The 23,843-nt window shown below is 36.6% G+C and overlaps 1 long non-coding RNA gene across 1 annotated transcript; it reads left to right on the top strand.

Annotated features, from left to right (window-relative positions):
* Nucleotides 1-9,484: 9,484 nt before the first annotated feature.
* Nucleotides 9,485-21,748, top strand: LOC141425476 (uncharacterized). The gene is made up of 4 exons (XR_012450483.1): nt 9,485-9,558; nt 10,155-10,274; nt 16,329-16,460; nt 20,510-21,748. It is a non-coding gene; the product is annotated as an uncharacterized lncRNA (long non-coding RNA).
* The last annotated feature ends 2,095 nt before the right edge of the window (nt 21,749-23,843 follow it).

The raw sequence follows: 23,843 nt of genomic DNA, 5'->3' as shown, positions 1-23,843 counted from the left end.
ACTGTCACCTGCTTATAAGGATTTAGCAAATGTCTTTCCTTTTAGAATCATTATTGTCTGAGGACCATCACTGTCCCAGGTTAACCCTTTGATCACTCGGAGTTCAGAGAATTCTTGACCAAAGCAAAGCAGGGAATTGAGTAAGAACCTAATTCATTGCTTCTTTGCCCAGGTCCCCTGATCATCTCAGGAGCCAGAGGGCAGACATCTTAGACTGCTTCTGAAGCAGAACTCCAGGAAGCTTTTCTGCAGTTCTTGGGCTCTTTCCTGCTTTTCTGTCTGTCTCCTGCTCCAAGTCACAGTAGGGACAGAAATAGAAGGCTGGTTTTGGAGTCCATCCTATTCTGGTGCTTTTGTTTCTACACTGGTGATTTTTCATTTTCTCGGTTCTTTTACAAGCCATCTCTCATCTCAGAGGAATAACTTTCCCTTTCAGTCCCTATACATCTGTATTCCACAGAAATAAAAGAGGAGTTTTAGGATTTTAAAACAAATCAAAATGGTTGGAACCTTTTAATAACCTCCATCTCTGGGGAATAAGTGATTATGAGAACATTCCTAACCAAGCCCAAGGAGAAAATCTATGACTCCAAAACCACTAGACAGGCATCGTGATGCCTGAATTTGGGTGGTTTTAAGAATTAGCTGGGATTTATGTAATAGGGTGGAAGATAGGAATTCAACATCTGAAAGGGTTTTTCACTAACCTCATTCTTTAAAAACAGTTTGGCTGGTCAGATGTCCTCTGGCCTGACAACTTACATGTCTCCTTCTAAAACAGGATAATGGGAAAAGGAGCAGTGATCTGCAGGCCTCATGATCTTATGGGCACCAAGGGGACATAGGCTGGATTCCTGACTCTGTGGTTGCAGGACCAGGCTCTCAAGCTAATTAGGGCCATCAGACTTGAGGACACCCCAGGATTTCCTATCCCACTTATCCCTGAGAGCACTCAGGGAAGGTGGTGATCTTAACCTGACATTTGAGTATAGACTTGGGTTGACACTAACTTTCTAAATGGAATGATCATTTTCATGTTTTCCTGGAAGGATGCAGAGAAAGTCATGTCTTTGGAAAGGTTGGGGTGAGTACTTGAGGGGTGAGGGGGACTTCCCTGGTTCCTTGAGATCACAAGATTGTTCTTTTGCTGGATAAGGTCAATTTCAGAAGGAATCATAGAAAGATGTGATTTTGAACCAGAACCCATAACTAGCTGTCTCCAGCTCTCTGTTATAAAACTTTCAACAAAGAGGTCTCTTTTTTTTTTTTTTTTTTTCAGGAAAGAAGCTGGGACAGTCCAGAGGTGCTTCTATCATGACTTTACTTACACTGGCTTGGCTATAGGGAAATACTAGGGCAAGTTGTCTAAATTAACCATGCCTCAGATTTCCTCATCTATAAAATGAACATGATAGTGGTCATGTGTTGCATAATGAAATTTTAGTCAACAATGGACCACACATAGACAGTGGTCCCTTAAGATTCTGATGAAATTTAAAAAATACTTATCATCTAGTGATGTGATGATGTGTGACTCAAGTGTTTGTGCTGCCTGCTATAGAAAAGTCTAGCACATTTAATTATGTATAGTACAAAACTACTTGATAATGACTAGAAAACTGTCTATGTTGCTATTTTATGAATTTACTATATTATACTTTTAATGGCTATTTTAGAATGTATTCCTACTTATAAAAAATAGATAAATTTATTATAAAACCGAATGCCGTGCTGTGGTGGCAGCAGCTTCATGCAGTTAGAACTTGGTGTCTCTTGGTATTATTAAAAGGAAGGGAGGGAGAGAGGGAAAGAGGGAAGGAAGAAAGAAGAAAACCTAGAAAACAAAAGAAACTTAAGGTCACTTCAATTGGCTAGTATTAAATTAATCCACAAGATCTAATAACCCAGCATAGGTTTCAGCCAGAACTGCTATGATTGTTGGGTTCCCTAGCACAGATCTCACTTTGATATTTCCCTTACATGTTTATGTGTCTGTCTGTTCTGCTGCATACCATCTGCTCTGTGTCGCCAGCAGCCAGCACAGGAGGCTTAACACAGATGACATAGGTAGCTACTTATTTAAACTTTGTTTACAGAGAAGGTCAGAAAGGGCTGCGGTGAGAGTTTGTTCTAGGGATATTCATGCTGCTAGGAGAGTCAGGATCACTCTCCTGTGATCACTCTTCTTCACATCCAAGAAGAAGCCAGGGATGTCGCTGCCTTCTGGGGCCGAGGACAGCATTGCCAAAGGGGTTCTTAGAGGTAAGTTCTGACCCTGAGGGTTCCAAATCCACTTTATCATTGATTCAGCTCATTTTGCTATTGTCTATTATATTTTTGAAGTATCAGCTTCTAATGCTACTGACACCTTTCCATAGCTTGTGCTTCTGCTTCTTCTAACCAAGCAGGGTATGGATGGACTGCTTAGGGGTTTTGATTTGGGTGGAGAAGGACCAACATGTCTGTTCCACCCACACTGCCCCAGCACCCTCTCAGTTGCTCACTTGGTGGCTAAAGTAGATTAGAACGAGCAATCAACATTGCTTACCAGTGGACTCCCAGTGGAAACTTTTCCTGCTTGCTTGTCCCATGGGATTGGACAGCATTAGAGTCAGAACTGGGAGAAGGCTAAAAACCTGCTCACTCCTCAGGCAAATATCAACAGATACGATCATGTTTTGGTCACAGAAGGTCATTTATCAAAGGAGCCATCCAATATTTCAGATTCTGTGGTGTGTCCTATTCCACTTGTAGCTCAAGATATATCTCTCTTATTCCCAATAAACCTCTAAGCAACTGAATACTATTACTTGTGGGAAAAAGACAGAAATTCATACCTCCAGAGAAAGGAAGCCTCCTAAGCAACTAATCAGAGCTGGTTTGGGTTACCTGGACAGAACACTATTTTTGTTGGTATTTTAATCTCACCTTTTTTTTTGGTTAAGAGCTGCTTTTTTTGCTATGAGATGCAGAGAGGAGAAAGCACAAAGCAACCCATAAGGAAAAAGATCCAAGAGGAAGAATTTGTAAAAGGGAGACTGTAAGCAATTGATGCTAAAGTTAAGGGCTAAGAGCTGAAATGCTATTTTAATAAGACGAGAATTAAAATAGATTCTTGTAGAATCTTTGCCATCTCTGTCCTTAAACCCTACCTCCTAGGGATGAAGCAAGAGAGGCACCACCAGCACCGGGAGTCACCCCTAAGTGACTGGTCTACTTTTCTCCTCCTATCCTGCTCCAGTGGAAACCTATCATCACACTCCCAGCCACACTACATTTAAGTTGGCCTTTCTCATGAAAACACATAGCTCTCCCAAACATAGGACCAACTTGTTCATCTTTATCTCTTTAGAGCCCAGTCCCTGGTATGTTGAAATATTGTTTGAAAACAGTTATATGATATCCTCTGATAAAACACACAAAGAAAATAATTTTGCTATTTGATTAAAAATCCTCAAATTGGAAGCTGTGTGCAACTCTCTCTCTTTCTAATCTCATGACCATTCAGAGTAAGTGACGACCCCTAACATACATAGAAGAAGAAACATTGCAGTCCATGCCAGTACCTACAGTAACTGTTATAGATTCTATTTTAAATTCCCCCATAGGCCTGTGCCACTACTGAGAGGTGGTAGAACCTTTGGGAGGTGTGGCCTAATGGGAAGAAGTCAAGTCATTGGAAGTGTGCTCTTGAAGGAGGTATGGGGACCTGGCCTCTTCCTGTTTCACCTTAATAATATCAGGACAAACTGAACAGAGGTACCCTCTAATGGTTCAGTACCACAGAGATATCAAAACTAAAATTGATCCTGGTTTGAGAATTCCTTATCTTTGCCAGACTCCATTCTTCCTCATTCCTGACAAGTTATGGTTGGAGCAATATTCCTTGGTAGCTACTTGGTAGCCATAACAATAACAGCCACCACAGCCCTCTCAACATAAGCCACAGTCCTACAACCACACATTTAGAGATCCATGACAAAACTAAAGCAGGAAGAAGGATGAATGCAAATTAGATCCCATCTTCGTCATTGGTTTTGTTGTTTCATCCTGACCCCAGCACTCACTTGATAGCACCTTCCTGCTGGGTGCCCTCCCGCTGTGCATTTTCAAATTCTTCTTCTTATTGACACTTGATGGCCTCTGTTCTGCTCAGAATGCCATGCAAAAACGACTGCTGGTGGACTGCCTCTCCATTGTTAAGGAGACAATAAAAGGATGTGTGATAAGCATCTCACGACAGATTTTTCTCCAGCTGAGGCATATTGGCGGCACAATTTTCCAAATTTGCATTCTACCTGAGGCTCCACAGAGCTAACTAAGAGTCCTTGCCAAGAGAGGACATTGTTTCTCCACTTCGAGAGGCCACAAGTACTTACCGGATTTTTGGGATATTGTCTTAGAGCTGGCTAATCCTCACACTACTAACTGGCAACTATAAATCTCTGGTTGTTCAAAGGACTTTTGAACCTACCCAATGATTCAGGAAAACCCATTTGATCGAGAAGCTTGTGAACAGGTACAAGATAGCTTGTGTTCAAGCAAGGAGTACGTTTAACTGTGTAGGTACAAAGTACGGATTCCTTTTTAAAAGATAGATTAAAAACGATGTTTTGCTTTATGGAAAAGTCACCAAAAAATTATAATGCAACAGCTATTTTTCTCCCACTGGAGATTTTCAACAGAGGCTCAATGCCCATTTTTAAGAAAATTCTAGAAGGTTCTATTTATGTGGGTGGTTAACTATACTACATGGCTTTTTAATGCAAATTTTCTACTCATCCTTTAAACTAGAGCATCCTAAATATTGGATATATAATTCAATTACAGAAATTTCATCTTATATATCAGTCTGTAGGAATGTCTGTTGTCTGAAACAGAACTTTTATTTTCAACCTTCTAATTAATTTTATTATGTGTGTGCAGTGTATAAGGCACTAAGTGTTTTCTAGACCAAGAAGCTAAAGATAATCCCCACAACTGAGATAGCCATTAGAGAGACAAGTCATAAAAGAGAATTAATTTCTAAAAATTATTTGTGATATAATCTATAAATTCACATTTAATCCATATGTTCATGCATTCACATTTAGTTGTAACTATTTAAATTTCTTCTGTGAGTTACCTGTTCACATCTATGGTCTCACTTTTCTATTGAGACATTTTTCTTTATTTTATGCAATGATTTGCAAAAGCTTTTAAAAAATTAAGATCTTATCAGGTCTGTAACTTGTGATACATTTCTTCTAGTTTTTGAAAATATTATTTTAATCTTATGGCTTTTAGTACCAAGTGTTTATGTTCTGTGGGTTTGCGTGATACTTAGGTTTCATTCACTTAAATATTATAAAGACATTAGAAAATTAATTTTTAAATACAAAATGGTTGCAGTTGGCTTGAGAGTACAGATGTGGAGAGAACATTCCAGATGGTGATACTAGAAAGATTTCATTAAAGAAGTGAGTCTTAAACAGTCCTCTTTTATTTTTTAAAAATGAGATTATTATTTAATGACTTAGAATTTACCAAGTATGATATATTCTAAGAACTTTTGCAAATGTCACAATGTGCCCCCACCCAGCACAACAATTTAAAAAATCCTAAGAAACAGACAAGGGTAAACAGTCCTCTTTAAAGACATTGTTTACCTATGTGTGCCTATCTCTTCTGTTTAATCTTACATTCCTGATTGATCAGAAATTGGCCTAGAGTTATTGCTCCTTTTGGTGCTTTCTATGTCTCTCAGATACAGCAGAAACATAGAGGATAATCCAGAAGTTGATTTTCATGACATGATTTTAGAAATTTTTAAAGGTAAGCATGATAGGGAGAGAGAGAGAGAGGGTTGGTTGCTGGAAACCCGTATCTTGGTAATCATTTAGCTTCTTGATTTCATCTACTTGGTTTAAGTATTTTCAACATAATAGTTACCAAAATAAGCAGAAACAGCAGGAGGCAAATTAATGCCTTAGAAACTCTAGGTCAGAATCATCAAAGGGACAAGGATTACAACATTTGCCAATTGTTCAGAACAGCTAGTGTGGGTCCCTTTAATACAATGTGAGTAATAAGGAAGAATTTCAGGGGTTGGACTAAATTTTGTAACATTTGGTAAACATAAAGTTCCTCCATTTTCTGTCCACCATATGTGCCATATTTTCTATTAGCATAAAATTCCAGTGACCCTTAAGTAATCCAGACTCAGTGACATAACGTGATTATGATTCCTTTAAAATTAAATAAATGAACAAAGTTCTATTTGGTCTCTTTCTTTGAAAGTAAAACAGCTTCTCTAGGCTGCTTACTCATATACTCTTTGGCAGAAGATCTCTCTCTTTCTTGAAATTATTTTTAATCATATAAAATATTTGTTATGAATTGACTTCATGATAGAATACAGTTTTTGCTTGATTTGTTAACTATTTAAAACATTTTATTAGAATAGATATGTTTCCCATTTCCTTCATTCGTTCCCTAAGTAATTGGATTTCAATGGCCTTTTTTTTTCTTTGTCCTGATTTTTTGGTGAAGCAGAAGGAAGCAAAATCAATGCACAATAAGTACCCAACTTCATCTACTTGGGGTAAATTAGAGAGTTTACAATTATTTGTAGTTCATGTACTCTTCTTGGTGCTAATAATTCTTTTATACTTAAAGAAGTGAGCCTTGGTTCAGATCCTCAAAGTGCTTCCCATCTTGCTAAGGAAAGATGTCTATAAGTGACCTCGTTAGGCAATAATATCTAACTTATTAGCCAGAGTCATAATATTTGAGGCAAGAGAGGCGTAATTGGGAATCCTAGCCATCTGGGAAAAAGTAGGAGCTGATCTGATCTTTAAGACAAATTTCATTCTGAGTAAGCATAAGGCCAACAAACGTTGGAACAAGGCCATTTCTTTCATGGGCCTGTAATCAAACACAGAAACAGAAAGCAACATTAAAAGCAGGCCAACAAAAAGGCTCTTCCTGACTGGGGCAGAGGTGCTCTTGGGAGACAGTGGGCATATTGAGTTGGTAGCTAAGATGTAGTCAGGTGAGGGTGGGCTCTGATCTTAAGGAAGAAGAGTGCATATGAAATGGTGGCTCCTGTCCTTCCTATACTGTCCTTCTGAGGAACCCTGGAGAACCCCAGGCTGGACAAGGCATTACACTACTGGCTGAAATAAAGCAGTTGGGTTTTTTTTTTCTAATTATAATATAGAAGTAAATTAGGAGACAAAATTAAAATTATCTCATTCCATGTGGTGTTATGTTTTGTTTTGTTTTTAATCTGTAAATTATCTTGTGCTTTTTGTGGCTGCTGCTGGTTGTTTTCTTGCTTAACTCTAAAAGACATTCAGAGTGAAAGAGACAATCAATCATTTGGAACTTGACAGCTTGCTTTTTTGCTTGGTTAAGGCAAGGCTGTGCTTGGGGCTCTACTTTTTTGTTATATAGTCATATACCTATTAGTGAGATGTGGCAGCTGTTCAGGGTAATGACTAAGAATGCAGAGCTTAGAGCAAGAGTCAGGCTGAACTGAAATCCGGCCTTACGTCTCCCAGTGTATCACCCACAGATAGATATTCTATTTGCTGGTTTCTCAGTTTCTTCATAACAAGATAAGGACTGTAATGATAATTATTATAGCTACCCTATAGGACTAACTGTATATACATAATACTGTGTGTTGATATTTATATATGAACTTGCTATAATTTGGATCTGGAATGCCCTCCCAAAGGCCCATGTGTTAAAGGCTTGTTTCCCAGCATGGTGCTAATGGGAGGTGGAGGGAACTTTGAGTTTTAGTGAAAAGTTTTAGGTCACTGGTGGAATGGCCAAAAAGGGGAGTGTGGAGCCCCGATTACTTCCTCTTTCACTCTTTCTCATTCCTGGACATGAGATCAGTGGTTTTGTTCTACTACATCCTTCTGCCATGATGCTCCCCCCACAACTGACCACAAACTGAAATCTCCAAAACTGTGAGCTAAAATATGCCTTTTCTCCTTATAAGTTGATTATCTTGAGTATTTGTTGCAGTAACAGAAAGCTGGTTAATACCATAGTTTTTAAAATAGTTTTTGGCACAGAAGAAGCAACTAATATGTAAATATGATTATTTTATAGTAGAAGAAGGGTCCCTAATATTACGCCATAGGTAATGTTTATAAATATATATATCTTATATGCTTATACTCTTCTTTTCTAGCCCCTACCCTGCATATGCACTAGCCTACTAGAAACGTCTTACTCCTGTAGGGGACTTAGTCACACCTGGATCTTGCCCATATTTGTCACATTGGTAATTCTAGTATACTGGTTTTCTCTTCCTCCTCCTTATTTGCAGTGTTGGGGATTAAACCCAGGGATTTTTGCATGCTAGGAAAGTGTTTTACCACTGAACTGCACCCCACCCCACCCCTGCCCTGCACTGTTTTTCACAACATGATCCTCTAGGGACAGCATGAGCATCCCCTGCCATGTTAAAGATGAAAATTCTGGGTGCCTACCAACATCTGATGAGTCAGAAATTTGGGGTGAAGGAAAGAGGAATAATCTTTGTGTGTGTGCTTACTTTATTACAATTTTACTGTTATTATATTTAGTTACATCAAATGTAAAATTCAAGCCTTCATTACAAGATAAATACCTATCTCCACAGTAAAGTGATTGATTGATTTACTGATTTTTAGAAATATCTCTCTAATCATTCACTTTTAGACTATTTTTATTCATTTAAAAATCAAAAAGCAGTACTAACTCTGTTTTTGTTTTCTTCTCTTTTTATTTTTTGGTGGTACTGGGTTTTGAACTCAGGGCTTTGCAATATCAAGACAAACACTCTGCCCCTTGAGCCACACCTCCAGTCCACTTTTTTGCTGTTTATTTTGGAGATAAAGTCTCACAAACTATTTGCCTGAGCTGGACTTGAACCTTGATCGTCCTGAGCTCAGCTTTCCAAGTAGCTAGGATTACAGGTATGAGCTTGTGCCTGGCAACTCTGCTTTTCTGATATTTCTTCTTTTCATACTTGACTGTAATTTGGTAGGATTTTGATAGCAATAATTACTTTGATTTCTCGGTTCTTTAAATTTTTTAAATAGTTGTATATTAAATTGTACCTAGTAAGGGCTTTCATCATGACATTTCCACACATGCATAAAATGTATTTTGATCACATTCTCCATTCTTTTGTTGCTGTAATAGCCCACCTGGCACTCAAAAAAATTTCAAAGGCATAGAGAGTAGTTGTCTAAATTAGACAGTGGAACATATTTAACCTTCACTGGGTTGTTACTAAAGAGTGTCTAAAGCAGCTATTTTCTGGATAAAATAATTTAAGTGACAGCATTCTCATGAAATATTAGAGAGGAAATTTCCAGGTAAAATAGTCTTTTGTTAAAAAAAATTAATCGATGTTATAAAGAAACCCTGCAGGTGATTCTGATGCAGGGTAGAATTTGAGAACTACTGGTCCAAACTAAGGTCTGCCTTTTGCTCTAGGTCTATTCTGTGGCAACTTCACCTTTCATATGAAGAATTGAGGATTTTCACAGAGTGGAAAATGTCACTTTGGTAAGCTAAGAGCATGGGTGGGATGGGACAGACCTGGGACCAGGCAGTGTGATCTCTTATGGTTAAAGACTTAAGTTCTGTTCTTCAGGTGCACTGCCATTAGCTCCCTATCTTCTAATGAGCTTCAATATTTTATATGGGAATTTTTTTTAATTTATATAATTATGATCATAAATCCCTTTAAAATGTTGGAAATGATGTCTTATTTACAAAAGTTAAATCACCTTGTGCCCATTAAAAACAACCAAAAACAGCAACGACAAAAAAAATCTTAAGTCTCTAAAAATTGGCTGGGAGGGGCAGATGGGGAGATTATTTGAACAATCAAGGAAACTATCTCAGGATTTTTTCCAAGTTTATCATGACGGATTTGGAAATAGCTATACATAAAAATCAATGTGAGAATTAAATTAAAAGGTGAAATTTGTTTTAAAATGTTATTTTTCATCATTTTAACTTAAAAGTCAATACCACAGGCATCCTGAAGGATCCCGTTTTCTTACTATTGATTCCTTTCAACGCCAATGTCTGCAAACCATCAGCCATGTGATTTTCTCTTTATGTAAGAACTTACAAATTTTATCTCCTTAATACAGGCTTTCACTTGGACAGATGACATATCTTTCAAGAAGATAATGAAGACTATGGATAATTATCATTTAAAATAGAATTTTACTTAATCTGCTAATAATCAGAGGAAGGAGGAATAATCCAAAGTAAGTTATAGCAAAGGAATTTAGTGTAGTCAGTTGTCCAAAAGCATTTATCTGAATGCATTTAGAAAGCTTGTGGAAAATTATATAACTAGTTGTTTCATTCCTTCTTTCTTTACTTAGATTTTCATTTATTAAGTCTCAACTATGACTCATGTACTTTGCTTGGCATTACCCATAAAAACTGAACAAGACACAGTTACTGCTTTCAAAGAATTCATAATTGGGGGATAAGAGTGTAAAAAAGTGCAGAACACAAAAAGCATTATCAAAAGAATATATTCAGATTATTATGGTTGGAAGTATATTACTGGCAGACTTCATATCAAGCTCAAAGAGCTATTGAAAGAATTGTAGAAAAGGTTCATGCTTCCTAATATTGAGCAACATATTATTTTCATCCAAAAACATAGTCAGATAAGCAGGGATCACCGGGAATTTCATGAAAACCAATAGCAAAAAATAATTATTAGTAGAAATAAGTGTTACAGATGATAAATGGTATAAATGGATGGAAAAAGAAAAGAGGTGTGAAAAGGGGTTTGTTATTTGCATCTTGCACTCAGCATGAGTAGGGATAAATACTACCTTCTTAAAATATGAATATACTTCAGTGACAAAAGGGAACATTTAGAAAACAAAAGCATTATTGAAATATGATTATTAAATTAAAACAAAAATCAAGAGACGGGATGGGGAGAAGGAGAAAGATAAAGAGATACAAAGTTGAGTAAAATAAGACTTTGAAACATTAACTCAGTAAATCCAATATATGTTTAATAAAAATTCCAAAAGTAGAAGAGAAAAAAGTCAAGGGAAGAAATACTCTAAGAAGTGAAAGGTGGAATATCATGTCTTCCTTGTAAGTCAGGTATAAGTAATAAATTCCTACAATATTTGTATGAAGCAATTTGTTAACATATACTAGGAATATTATTTTAAAGCCATGTCAAAAAATAAAGACAACTCTTGGAGCCAATAATTCCATTTCTATACATTTACTCTTAAGTCCTAGTCAAAGAAGTAGACAAATATTTACATAACAAAGTTCAATGTTACTTTATTACTTGCATCCCTTAAGGAAGATATGGGAAAAAACTTTATTCATAAAAATGTTCAACAGATAGTAGAACCAAAACATAAAGAGTTATTATAATTGATTTCTGAATTGTCTGATGTTAACTCTATATTCCATTTTTATCTACATTTGGGGATCAGAAGTGTATTAGTTTCCTAGGGCTGTTATAGCAAAATACCCAAGCTAGGTGTCTTAAAACAACAGAAATCTATTCCCTTAGAGTTCTAGAAGCTGAATGCAGAATTAGATAACTTTTTTTAAAAATCAGAACCAGACACATTATAATAAAATTTCAGCACAGTAAGTATATGACCCTAGAAGCCCACATTCCACATTTCAGAAATGCAGACTTAGAAAGTTTATCTTCCTTGCACCAGTGTGGTAAAAATCTATGAATTAATGAAATCTACCAATAAAGAAAACTGTAGGAAAAACCTGGAGTGGAGGAGAGAAGGGAGCTAATTCTTGTGTACAGAAGAATTACAGGGTGTCTACTAAGTAGCTCACAAAGAAAACAGTAAGTCCAAATTTTGAACTTGAATAACGGATGCTTTGAGGGGAGAAAATCATTTCAAACTTAAAATATTTTGCATTTAGATAAATGGTGTGATAAATGGCTTGACTGTCTTACTTATGTAGTAAAGGTGGTTCATATTTATTTTTTTCATGAAAAGCAAAATAAGAAGGAATAGCAGCAGAAACTATAGGAAAAAAACTAAAAAAATTATTTTAACATTTTTGAGGCACGGTCTCAGTATGTAACCAGGTTGGCCTTGAACTTACTATACAGCCAAAGCCAGCCTTGAACTCAAAATCCTCCTTTTCTGCTTTGCAAGTAATGGGATTATGTACATGTGCCACTATCTTGGCCTAAGATTTAAATAAACATATTATAACATAAAAGTGAGGCAAACAAAAATTTGGCATGGTTTGGAGCAATTTATGGTGAAAAAGAAAACTTCATATATTATGACAGAGAAGAGGTTTCCTTTGTTCTTGTCCTTCTAACATTTCTAATTTGAGTGGCATAGAGAATGGAATTTAATTTTTCTCTAGTCATACTAGTTAGTTTTACAGTACAAAATATTTCTGCCATCATGATATCACAAAGCCCTGAGTGATGTTTATCAATTTTATTTTTTATAGGTTCTACTTCTTTGCAGAAATTCTTAATCTTGTCTTAATTTCTTGAACACATTAAGTGTGATTATTTTAAAGTTTATGTCTGATAATGATTTCTGGATCCCTGTGGGTCCAAATCAATTGTTTTTTGCTTTTCTTCTTCCTTCTCCTCCCACTCTTTCCCCTCCTCTCTTTATTCCTCCTCCTCTTCCTTCCTCTTCTTTTTTAATCATTTATTCTTTTTAAAAAAGAATAAAAGATTCTTATATTTTAATCTTCTTCTTTAATCATTTATTGTCTTCTTGATGCCTGATTATTCTTGCTTGAGTGTTGGACATTGTTTATGAAAACCTGAGGAATTGATTTGAGTCTTAGGATAATGTTTCATTTCCTCAGAGAGGATTTATGTGTGCTTTGAGGGGCTGGCATGTTTCCTGTGCTTTGATTTCATCCTATTCCTCGTTCACTATTGTCCTATTGTCCTTTGATTTCATCGTATTCCTCATTCACTATTGTCCTTGGGGAAAGGGCCTGAGAATCTCAAATCTAAGTCTTAGTGATTTTTCAAGGTCCATTGAACTTGAATGTCCTGAGCTCTAATTTTTATCACATATCATTAAGATTTGAAGATCAAACTCATCTTCTCAGCAATCTATGGTTGAATTAGAAGTTACTGACAAGAGAAAAGTAGTTCCAAATTTCCTCCTTGAGTCTAAATTATAGAGGGTTCCATTACTGGAAGCAGAACTCCCTTATATGGGTTTCTAATTAAGAGAACATATTATATGCAAAGTACAAAAGCTTTAATGTATCTTCAGTATAAATAACAGAGCCTGACAATGTGGAAGTAATGGTTACTGTAAAAGAACTAAAAAAGGTGGAGAGTGAAGGACAATTAGACTTCTTCCTCCCTTGGGTACAGAAATAGGGAGTCACTATTTCTTAGTCCTTTGGGAAAGGACTAAGTCAAAACATTCTGGGGGTTAGGGCATCCAAGTGAGGTGGGAGTGAAAAGAAATGAGCCATGTGAGTGAGGTTGGGGTCTGAGCAGACAGGTTTTAGAAGCTCTGAAGATTTTGTACAAGGCTTTTCATTTGAGAGTCTGGGAGTTGGTCTCTATTACCTAAAATAGAAAAGAGAAGGCAAAGTAATTTCAAGGGAAGAAAACCATGAAAAACAAACAATTCTTCTAATATTTAGAAAGAAGAGTCTATAAAGATACTCCTTGATTATTGAATATATGACTATTATAGGTGTTAGAGGAGCTGTTGACTAGTTTGACATGCTAGTATTGGGAAAAGATTCAATAGGACAATTTATTTGGAAGCCTCTACTTACAACATGTTTTCTAAGGGAGAAAAACAAAAACTTTTGAACATTTATTGGGTTTGCACGTATTGTATAGCATAGGCCTTATTCTCATTCAGCCCAGACTATCATTCTTTTCATTCTCAAAAGTACCACACAGGTCATTTTAACTTATTCATGATAGAAAAACATCCACATCACAGAAGCCAAAAGTAGTACCAATTTTGTTAGGGTTATTTCAACAGCCTTAAGACCCATAACACCCATTTTGATCATTATAAACTCTGTGCCAGAATTTATAATGGGCACTTCAGTTTACAAACAATTTCAAATCTCTCTTATCCGGAAGAAATAATAATTTACCAAAAATGGTTTCCTCCATATGGAAGCGTTTAAGTTGCTAAGAGTTTCTGCAGTGTAGAAAGTTCACAGCTAGGCATGGGCATACTATTGGAGGAATTAGCCATGTGTGTTAACCTCTCGTGTTGTGAAAAGCTGAGAGGTAGAGAGGTATGGATCCCTTTCTTGATTTGTAATTAAAGTAGGTATGTGTTCCCATTTTGTCATCTCATTAACTGAAGGCTCAGAGGCTAATAAGCAAAGAGCCAAGAATCCAAAGAAAGGCAAAGTGAGACACAGATGCCAGCCTCATGGCACTGTAACTGTGGTTACCACAATCTTATGGAGAGAGTTGGATGCCTTTTGATAGATGAGTTAACTGTCACTCAGATTCATGCAGAACAGTTGTGCCAGAGAAGGAGGCTGTTAAGAAGTTTCTGGTCAGATGCCTGATTGCAACATCTCTTCAGTTATTCAAGATCCATGACCATGTCTTGTATCATTTATCTTTCCTCTTATATTATGGGTTGAATGGAAAGCATCCCCCTCCCCACCCACCAAAAAACAGATATGATGAATTCTTCATTCCTAGTGCCTTAGTATATAACTTAAATGGAAGAAAGGTCACTACCAATGTAAGTAATTAAGATAAGGTCATACTGGTCCTCATTCACTATGACTGGTGTTCTTGTAAGATGGCCATCTGAAGACACAGACATGGGGAGAGTGCTGTATGAAAACAGAGCACTACAGTGATGCTTCCACAAGTCAAGGAACACTTGAGACTGCCAGAAGTCAGGAGACACAAGGAGTGATCCTCCCTTAGATATTTTGGCCAGCATATCTTAATCTATACCTTTTTTCAAACTTCCAGCTTCTAGAACTCTAAGTGAATAGATTTCTGTTGTTTTAAGACACTTAGCTTGGGGCGCTTTGCTACAACAGCCCTAGAAAACTAATACACTTCTGATCCCCAAATGCAGATAAAAATGAAATATAGAATTAACGTCAAACAATTCAGCAAATCAATTATAACTCTTTATGTTTTGGTTCTACTATCTGCTAATTATTTTTATGAATAAAGTTTTTTCACATATCTTCCTTAAGAGAGGCATAATCTTTGCTTTGTGGGCATGATATAATTTCTGTTACATATTTTTTTTTTGAGACAAGGTTTCACTACATAGTTCAGACTGGCATCAAATTTATAATCCTCCTGCCTCCACCTCCTGGGTCCTGGAATTACAGTCATGCATGACCATGCCTGGATCTTGGTGAGATATTTAACTTGCTTATATTTTATATTTCTTTTGTCTTCTAATAAATTATCATTGAATTTTGCTATGCAAATATTTGTCTACTTCTTTGACTAGGACTTAAGAATAAATATATAGAAATGGAATTATTAGCTCTAAGAGTTGTCTTTATTTTTTAACATGGCTTTAAAATAATATTCCTAGTATATGTTAACAAATTGCTTCATACAAATATTGTAGGAATTTATTACTTACACCTGACTTATAAAAAGTGCCTCTTCAGGGCTATATCCATGCAAGAGAGTAGACCTTATGTGTTGTCAACACACACAAAGTGACAACTATGTGAGGTTATCAGATATGGAAATTACTTTGTGGTGCTCACAATGTGTACATTTGGAAAACATCACCCTGTTAACCTTAAATATATAAAACTTTTATTTGTCAATTATACTTCAATAACTCTGGGGAGAGGAATATTATCTGCTAACTCAACTTGCAAGGATTTAGTGCTTACATTTTCACTAACTTGAATGCTGAGGTAGAACACTCATCCCCAATGTTTATGAACTTTTACTATTTATTCTTCATTTATTTCTTAAGTGGGGTCTTTGCTTTAAATCCACTTGTTTCCTATATATAGAGTATGTTAACATTTTTTTCAGAGTCTTCATTTGTAATATGAAAGCAAAAATAAGTATTCTTTCAAGTTGCAATAAGAATTAAATATGCTGAATTTATCATATACCAGGTTTCAAATAGGTTTTTAATAATGAGGATGAGTCATTATAATTTTGTGGGATGTTAAAGTCAAATGGCCTGTGTATATTCCCAGTTGCTTGGGTTTGGGTTTGGCAGCACAAATACTTCACTTTTTAAATAAATCTTACTCTCATTGATTTAGCCATCTTGATCTTTTCCTTTGCACTGTTGTTTTGTTATAATTGAACCAAGGTGGAAGAATAAGCTGACTTGGAGACTCAGTGTAAGAAAATATGCAGAGACGAGACAGAACATGTGTTGTGGAGTAAGGATGGAAGCTCTGCACTCAGATTGCCTGGGGGCAAATCCAGATTCCATGTGTTGGTAAGTGGGTGTCATTTATGCTTCAGTTTCCCATTCTATAAAATGGGGGAGTTAATAAGGTTAATTGTCTCTTAGATTCTTACAAAGATTAATAAAACCTACGGTTGCACACCATAGTAAGTACAGCTCCTTAAAACTCTAAGGAGTTCAGGAGTGCTTTGTTCTAGTTCTTGGTCTTTCTGAAGGTGGTGGTCAAGTAGTCATTGATTGCTGTGTTCATCCAAGGCTTCACCAGGGTGAGAGGATCCACTCCCAGAAGGATCACTCCTCACATGACCAGTAAGTCAGCACTAACTCCATGTTACCTGGGAGAAAAAGCAAGGAGCAAGTGGCAAGGCCTTTTCGAGAAAATTTTTTAAAATCTCACATTAGAAGCAAGTCATTCATTGTAACTTACACTCAATGGAAGGAGTTTGGGTTTTACCCTTTGAAGAGAGGCACGCTAAGGAATTTGTGGGCTTGTTTTCAAAGAACTGCATGAGACAATGCAAGCTATACACTTGGCAGAGATAGCCTGTAGGAAGAGGTCAAATGGTGCCAGCTGCTATGACATTGTACTCACCATTGTCGCCAGCACTGCCATGAGATACTACAGAATGTGCTGTGGTGGAATTTCTGGGAGCGTGTGAATATCGTTGGAATGAGTGTGTAAGATAAAGGGGACCTAGGTCAAAAAGGGCCCAGCATGTCACAACACAGTGCTTGAAGTCCTTGCCTTTCAAACTGGGCTGCTCCCAGGGCATGTAGGCACAGGGAACAAGTGCTACTTAAGGCACCAGGAGTGACACACATCATCTCTACTCAGGTGCTATTTCATTTAAAAAAAGAAGTTGATGCATTAGGAAATTGATTGTAAAGTTGCTCAGATCTTAAAGATGTACTATTAGATGTAAAGATCAACTATTAGTGTTGATCTTCTGATCAACATTACCCTTATCTGGGGTAAGTAATTTTTCTGTCCATCTGGGGATAAATTCCACTTTCTCTCCATTAGTGGAGAAATTAAATGATTTGGTTAGTTTTGAAGATCTTAGTTTGGTTAAGAATTGGATATTTTCAAAATATAACTCAGCCAAAAATTTTGAAGAAATTTCTGGTAGAATAAGAATGATTACCCAGTAGGTATTAGAGCCATTGAAAAGCCATAATAATTAAGTATTTATAAGAAGTAGGATAAGAATAAAGGAGCAATCTATTTATGGGTGTTGTTATGCCAGAAATAAATGATGGTCTATACCTAAAAGTCAAACACTGTATATTGCTAGGAAGACTTCACTAATCAACTTAAGAAGGGATAGTTTTAATGTCTGTGCTGGGGGGAAATTGACTTTTTGTGGGGAAAATGATTACCTCTGGCACCACCTCTCATTACTTAACAAGACAAATTCCAGATAGATGCGATAAGTATAAAAATAAAATAACAAGAAACATGAAGAAAATTAGATGCGTATTTACTTGCTGTGAGGATCAGAAGGAATTTGTAAGTATAAAGAAGGACTCTCTAGGGAAAAGAAGCCAATTGATGTATGCAAGTAACTATATACTTTTGTATAATGCATTTAAATTTTAAAACAAACCACAAATACTGATGGATGGCATTCACTGTGTACCAACTATGTGCCAACCACCATACTTGGAACTTTGCCCTAATCACTCTTAATCCCCATGCAAAACCACTAAGGGCTCGGTATTATAACCTCCACTTAACAAATGAGGAAACTAAGATTGCAAAAGATTACATCAGTAGTTTACAACTCTGGCTGCACATTGAATCACGCAGGCAACTTAACGACCTACGCCTAAGCCCCATCCCAGAAGAGTTCAATCAGAATTGTTGGTAATGGCACCTGGGCATTCAACGCGTTCCCCAAATTCACACAACTAGTAACCATAGGGCCAGAGTAGAGGCCTAAACACCTGGACTTTTCCTTAAATCACATAGAAAGTGTTTTTGAGAATATATTCTACAGCTGTTTAGTTCTCAACAAAAACCTAAGTGAAGGCTTAACTTGAAACAAAAGAGGCTTTTGGATATATTGATCTGTTTGTAGCATAAACTCCATAATTCGTGTTTGGAGATAGTTTAAAAAGCCACTAGGTTGGTGTTTTGAGAACTTCTTCAAATCTGGTTCTAAAGGAAAAAGTAGTTACTCTAGGGATATTAGGGAAAGGACAGCATTTTGATGGTTTATTAATTTTCAAACTATTGGCAATTCTTAGACAACATGAATGCATGAATCTACTTCTTTTGGCTTATGATAACCACTGTAATTTCTTCTCCATCAAGTAATACCTAACAGTAGAGTTGAGAAACTTTATTGCATAGTTTTTAAAAGCACAGAATTTGGAGACAAGTCACCTAATATTGATTCCCAGATATTCACTTTATAGTTGTGTAATTATAAGTTACTTAACTTCTCTATAGATTAGTTTTCCCAGCAGTAAACTGGGAAGAACAATAATATTGTGTGAATGTATGTTGCATAAGAAATCATCCCAAGCTCTAGTGGTTTAGGATCTCCCCCAGTTTCCTGGGGTAGGCATTCAGCAGACTCTTTGTTGGATAGTTCCATTTCAGGGGTTTCTCTAAGCTGAAACTCGAGTATCTGATGGCTTGATTAGAGCTGGAGGATCTACTTCCAAGGCCACTTGGGTGAATGACAAAATGGTAGTTATTTTTGGTCAGAAACTTTGGGTTCCTTTCACAAAGGCCTCTATATAGGCTTGAGAATCCATATGACATGCCATCTGACAGAGCAGGTCATCCAAGAGACCAAGGTGGAAGTTGTGATGCATTTTGTTACTTACCCTTGGGGTGATGCATCACAGTTTCTTTCTTCTTCTTTTCTTTTTTGATGGTACTGGAGTTTGAACTCAGGGCCTTACCCTTGCTAGTCAGGTGCTCTACCGCTTGAGCTATGCCCTCAGCCCTTTTTTGCTTTAGTTATATTTTGGATAGGATCTATTTTGGGCCAATGGCTGGCCTCCACATAGCTGGGAGGACAGGCACATACCACCACACCCAGCTTTATTTGTTGCCGTGGAGTCTTGCTAACTTTTTGCACAATCTGACCTTGGACTGTGATCCTCTCAATATGCACCTTCAAATAACTAGAATTACAGGTATAAAGTACACATTACCATCTCTTCAGTCTTCTATGGATCACACAGGTCAGCTTTGTTTCAGGGTGGGAGCAGATTGAACTGTGTACCAGAAAGCAAGTACCACTGGGGATCATTTTGGAGGGGTCTATCACAGGTACTTAATTGGTAGGTTTGTTGTAAATATATTGTATAGTTATATATATATACTCAAATATATAGTCATGTGCTTAACAATGTTTTGATTAACAACAGACCGCATATATGATGCTGTTCCCATAAATTATGTATTAGCCTTCTTGATTTGTATAAATATACTGTATGATACTTGCACATTGATGAAGTCAAAGACACATTTATCAGAAAGTGTCCCTGTCATTAAAGAGATGCATGTCTGTGTATATATCTATATATGTGTGTGTGTGTAGTAAATGTATATATTTTATTTATTTATATTGTGTATTATACATATTATAAACAAATCTAAGAGTTAGAACAAAGCTTTCATCATAGTAAGCAATTATACAGCTAAAACAGAAATTCTGAGGGTGGGTTGTGGGTACTAGAATTAGTAGTTTAAAAGTCATCTCAGTGACTGTACTACATAGACAATTTTGAGTACCACAATTCTACCCCAATACTTAGCTACATTATGACAATCAGCCCTGGAACCCTAGTTGAGAGGTTCTCAACTGTAAATACATAGTAGAATCATTTGGAGAGTTTTTTAAAACCCAGATGTCGATGCTGCATCCCAGACCAATTATAGCAGAATCTCTTGGGCAGGGGACCCAGGAATCAGTGTAGTTTTCATAAGACTTTTAGGCAATTCCAAAGCACATTCAAGTTCAAAACGCATTGTTCCAATGAGTTAACTTACATGATTGTATTAAAATTCCCCCATTTCCTCATTGAGCTGAGCTTTAACTCAGAATTTACATCCTCAGGACCTAAGTTCACTTGTTGAAAACAAAGAGAAGACCTTTGACTCACCCTAATGTGCTGGAAATGCTGAAGATGGGTAGGAATGTGCAGCATGGCGCCAGTTGCTGTCTGTCTGTGCTGTGTGTCTGGCGAATTTGAAGGCTCCAGCATGTCAGCCAGGCTCCTTTGGCCAGAATTTGCCTTCATGCAAGAGTAGAAACCTCCTAGGCATGTGATCACTGGGCCAGGAAAATGTCACCCATTGCCAGAGAAAAACCAGCTTTCCACGCAACTAGAATGAATGGCACATGAAACCAATTTAGCCAAAGTGGTTGAAAAGGCACAGAAGCAACATGAGATGGCCATTCTGAAAATGAAGGATGCACCTGGTCATGTTCATAGGTGCAGAACATGCCTCAAATTCAAGAACATGGAGCCATTCATCTGCTACTCTGAGTCTGCTTTTTAAGCAAGCATTAGACTGGTGTATAGAACAATTACAATTTTGGGAAAACAAGCAATAGGAAGCAAATGGCAGCTGTATTTTGGCCAGAAAAAATAATAGGTGAATGGCAATTTCTACTAAACTATACCATCAAACTAAATATAGAAAACTTGTGGTGTGTTGGAAACATCTCAACCCGTTTTGCAAATATTTGGGATTGAGGGAAGCTCTTAACAGACTTTGCCCATAGCTCTCTTTCCACATTTAAACCTATGTTTGTTTTAAGTAAAGCTTAATCCATGTGTTTCTGATTCCTTTAAACATAACTCATCAACATCTTTATTTTGGAAAAAAAGCATCAGTTCAACATCTAAAATGCCTTTGCTTTTAAGCTTTTTAAAACATTTTTCCCTCTTTCAAAAGGGGCTCAATTAGCATGTCTGCCAAGTTTAGAGCCCACTCAACTCCTTGTGAATACAGAATTTTGACCACTTCATGGAATTTAGTTTCTTCACATTTGCCAAAAATGTCACTTCTGGTTTGCTTTTAATACCCAAATCCTCTTTTTAAAAATCAAATTGAGGACTCTCAATGAACTTTGGAAGCACAAATTTGCCCATCCATAGACTCCATCATTTCTTCCACTTAGTAGCTTGCTAATACATCTATATTATAGTCTTTCTAACTCTTTGGAACAATTTCTATTTGTACTGCCTAAAAATAAAGGAATACCTTTGAGCTCACTCAAAGGGTGCTTTGATAGCACCCTTTATCAAAGATCTCCCACTTGGCTTACAAACACAGAGCTGCATTAGTCCTCAACCATCCTGTAATAAATGCAGAACTTGATCTGGAGGATTAGCTAGATGAGAAGTAAGAATGTAAAAAAGAGAATATTTGGACCAAAGGACCCATGGGTCTTTTTTTTTTTTTATGGTACTGGAGTTTGAACTCAGGACCTCATGCTTGCTATGCAGGCACTCTGCCACTTGAGCCATTCCACCAGCCCTGATCCTTGGGCCTTTAGGACCCCCAAAAGTGTTTTCTCATACATTATTTAAGAAAATCAATCAAATGTCTCTGTTTCTCAACCTCGTTTTCTAGGATGAGTGGAAAAGGGTTGACCATGTTAATCAGGCTGAGCTAAGACTGCTGAAATAATGCAAATTCACCTAATAAAATCTAAAGAAATGTTTGATATATTTATTTGTACAATGCCATATGCCTTGCTATTTGGAATATATTTCTCTTTATTAAAATTTTTAATTCTAATTCAGATCATCAGAAAAGAGCAACTAAAGTTCATGACAGTTACAGTGAACTATCTTCAAGACATTTGAGTAAGTATTATGGTGGATGCTGTAAACCAATATTGAATCAAATCCCAGATGAGTAATTCAGTCAACACTATCTTTTGTTGTTGGTTTTTACTTGGTGGTATGGGGACATTTGTACAGGAAATGGAAGTCATAGTTGTTGCCCTTGAAGAACTTACAATGAGGAGAATTTATAAAATGTCACTATCTCACACAAAGCAAAACAACAAAATAGTCATTCATAGCAAGCACAGATGTTCAAGTGACTCAGGATTTGGGGAGGTGAGAGGAAGAACGTCAACAGAGACATTCTGTGCCCTGGATCTGTGGCCACCAGATGTAGTGCCCTCAGTGTTCTGATTGACAGGACATCTAGTAAACAGAGGTATGATTTTTCACACAATAAAGATCCATTTTTAAAATAGAATCTAAATCCCTCTATACAAGTAGACCAAATTTAACATTTAAAGAGAAGACCAAGTTGAATATTGCAGCAAAGAAAGACATATACCAATTACTATTGATAGCTTGAGTTTCTTCTCTATAACAACATCTGACATTTATGGTATCTATTAAAATCAGATCAAAACAATTGTATTTTACTGATCCAATTTTAAGTGGATATTATGAAAACCATTCATTTTAATGGTTTTATATTTGATTAAATATATAAGTGTATTTCTTTACTTTGTTTTATTCTGTTTTGTCTATGCAGACATTTTATCTCATGGTTGGCATCTTAAAAAGCCAATGATTAATATAACCTGCAGGTGCCTCTTGAAGATATGTAGCAACTGTTTCATTAGTGAGGAAGAAAATCAGATGCTTTAAAGAGGAAGATTTTGGGTATTTTCTGTGGGTAGCTAGTCTTAATTCAATTCCATTTCCTGTTTCTACAAAGGAAAATTATCACTTGCCAGAAAAGATATGTGGGAAGGGTGAATGCTTGAAAAGGAGATTTAGACTCAGTCAGTATAAGAATTATTGTTTCTAAACAATTACTTGCCATTGGAATCTATATTGCATGGTGAGACCAGACAGATGTCTCTGGTTTAAAAAACAGAGCAGGGAACACTGTCCTATGAGACTTGTATGACTTCCCTGGGTTTTTGCCCTTATTACCTGACACAGTCCCTCCTACCATCAGCCACAATTTAACTGAGAGCCATTATCATCTCAGCATGACCTGGTAAATCAGGGTCTGGTACTAGGAAGGGGCACTATATACTTCAACCTACCACCAGATACTGAGGGACTCCGGCAGGAATATCTCTAAAGGAAAAAAAATTTGTCAGTAAAAGACAATGTATCAAATTTGGGGTTTGGCTTGCATTCCATCAAGTCATCAACAGACACTTACTCAGCACTCAAAAAATGCCAGACACCATCCAAGGTGAAATAGGTACATTGTTGTAAAGTTTGGGGCCCAATAAAACTATGTAATCTACTTAATGTCTCTTTAATCAAACATGTGTTGGAATGATATTGAACCATGTCAAAGTCCAAAAAATAATCTAGAATCTTTTTATTGCTCTATTTAAATATAAAATCACCATATACTGAGGTCTGTTGCAAAGTGCTCTCATGAATTACAAG

This window comes from Castor canadensis, chromosome 8, assembly GCF_047511655.1.
Source record: "Castor canadensis chromosome 8, mCasCan1.hap1v2, whole genome shotgun sequence".
In the NCBI taxonomy this organism is placed as follows: Eukaryota; Metazoa; Chordata; class Mammalia; order Rodentia; family Castoridae; genus Castor; species Castor canadensis.
Note: the sequence above shows the minus strand (reverse complement) of the source record. Positions and strands in the feature narration are given on the sequence as shown.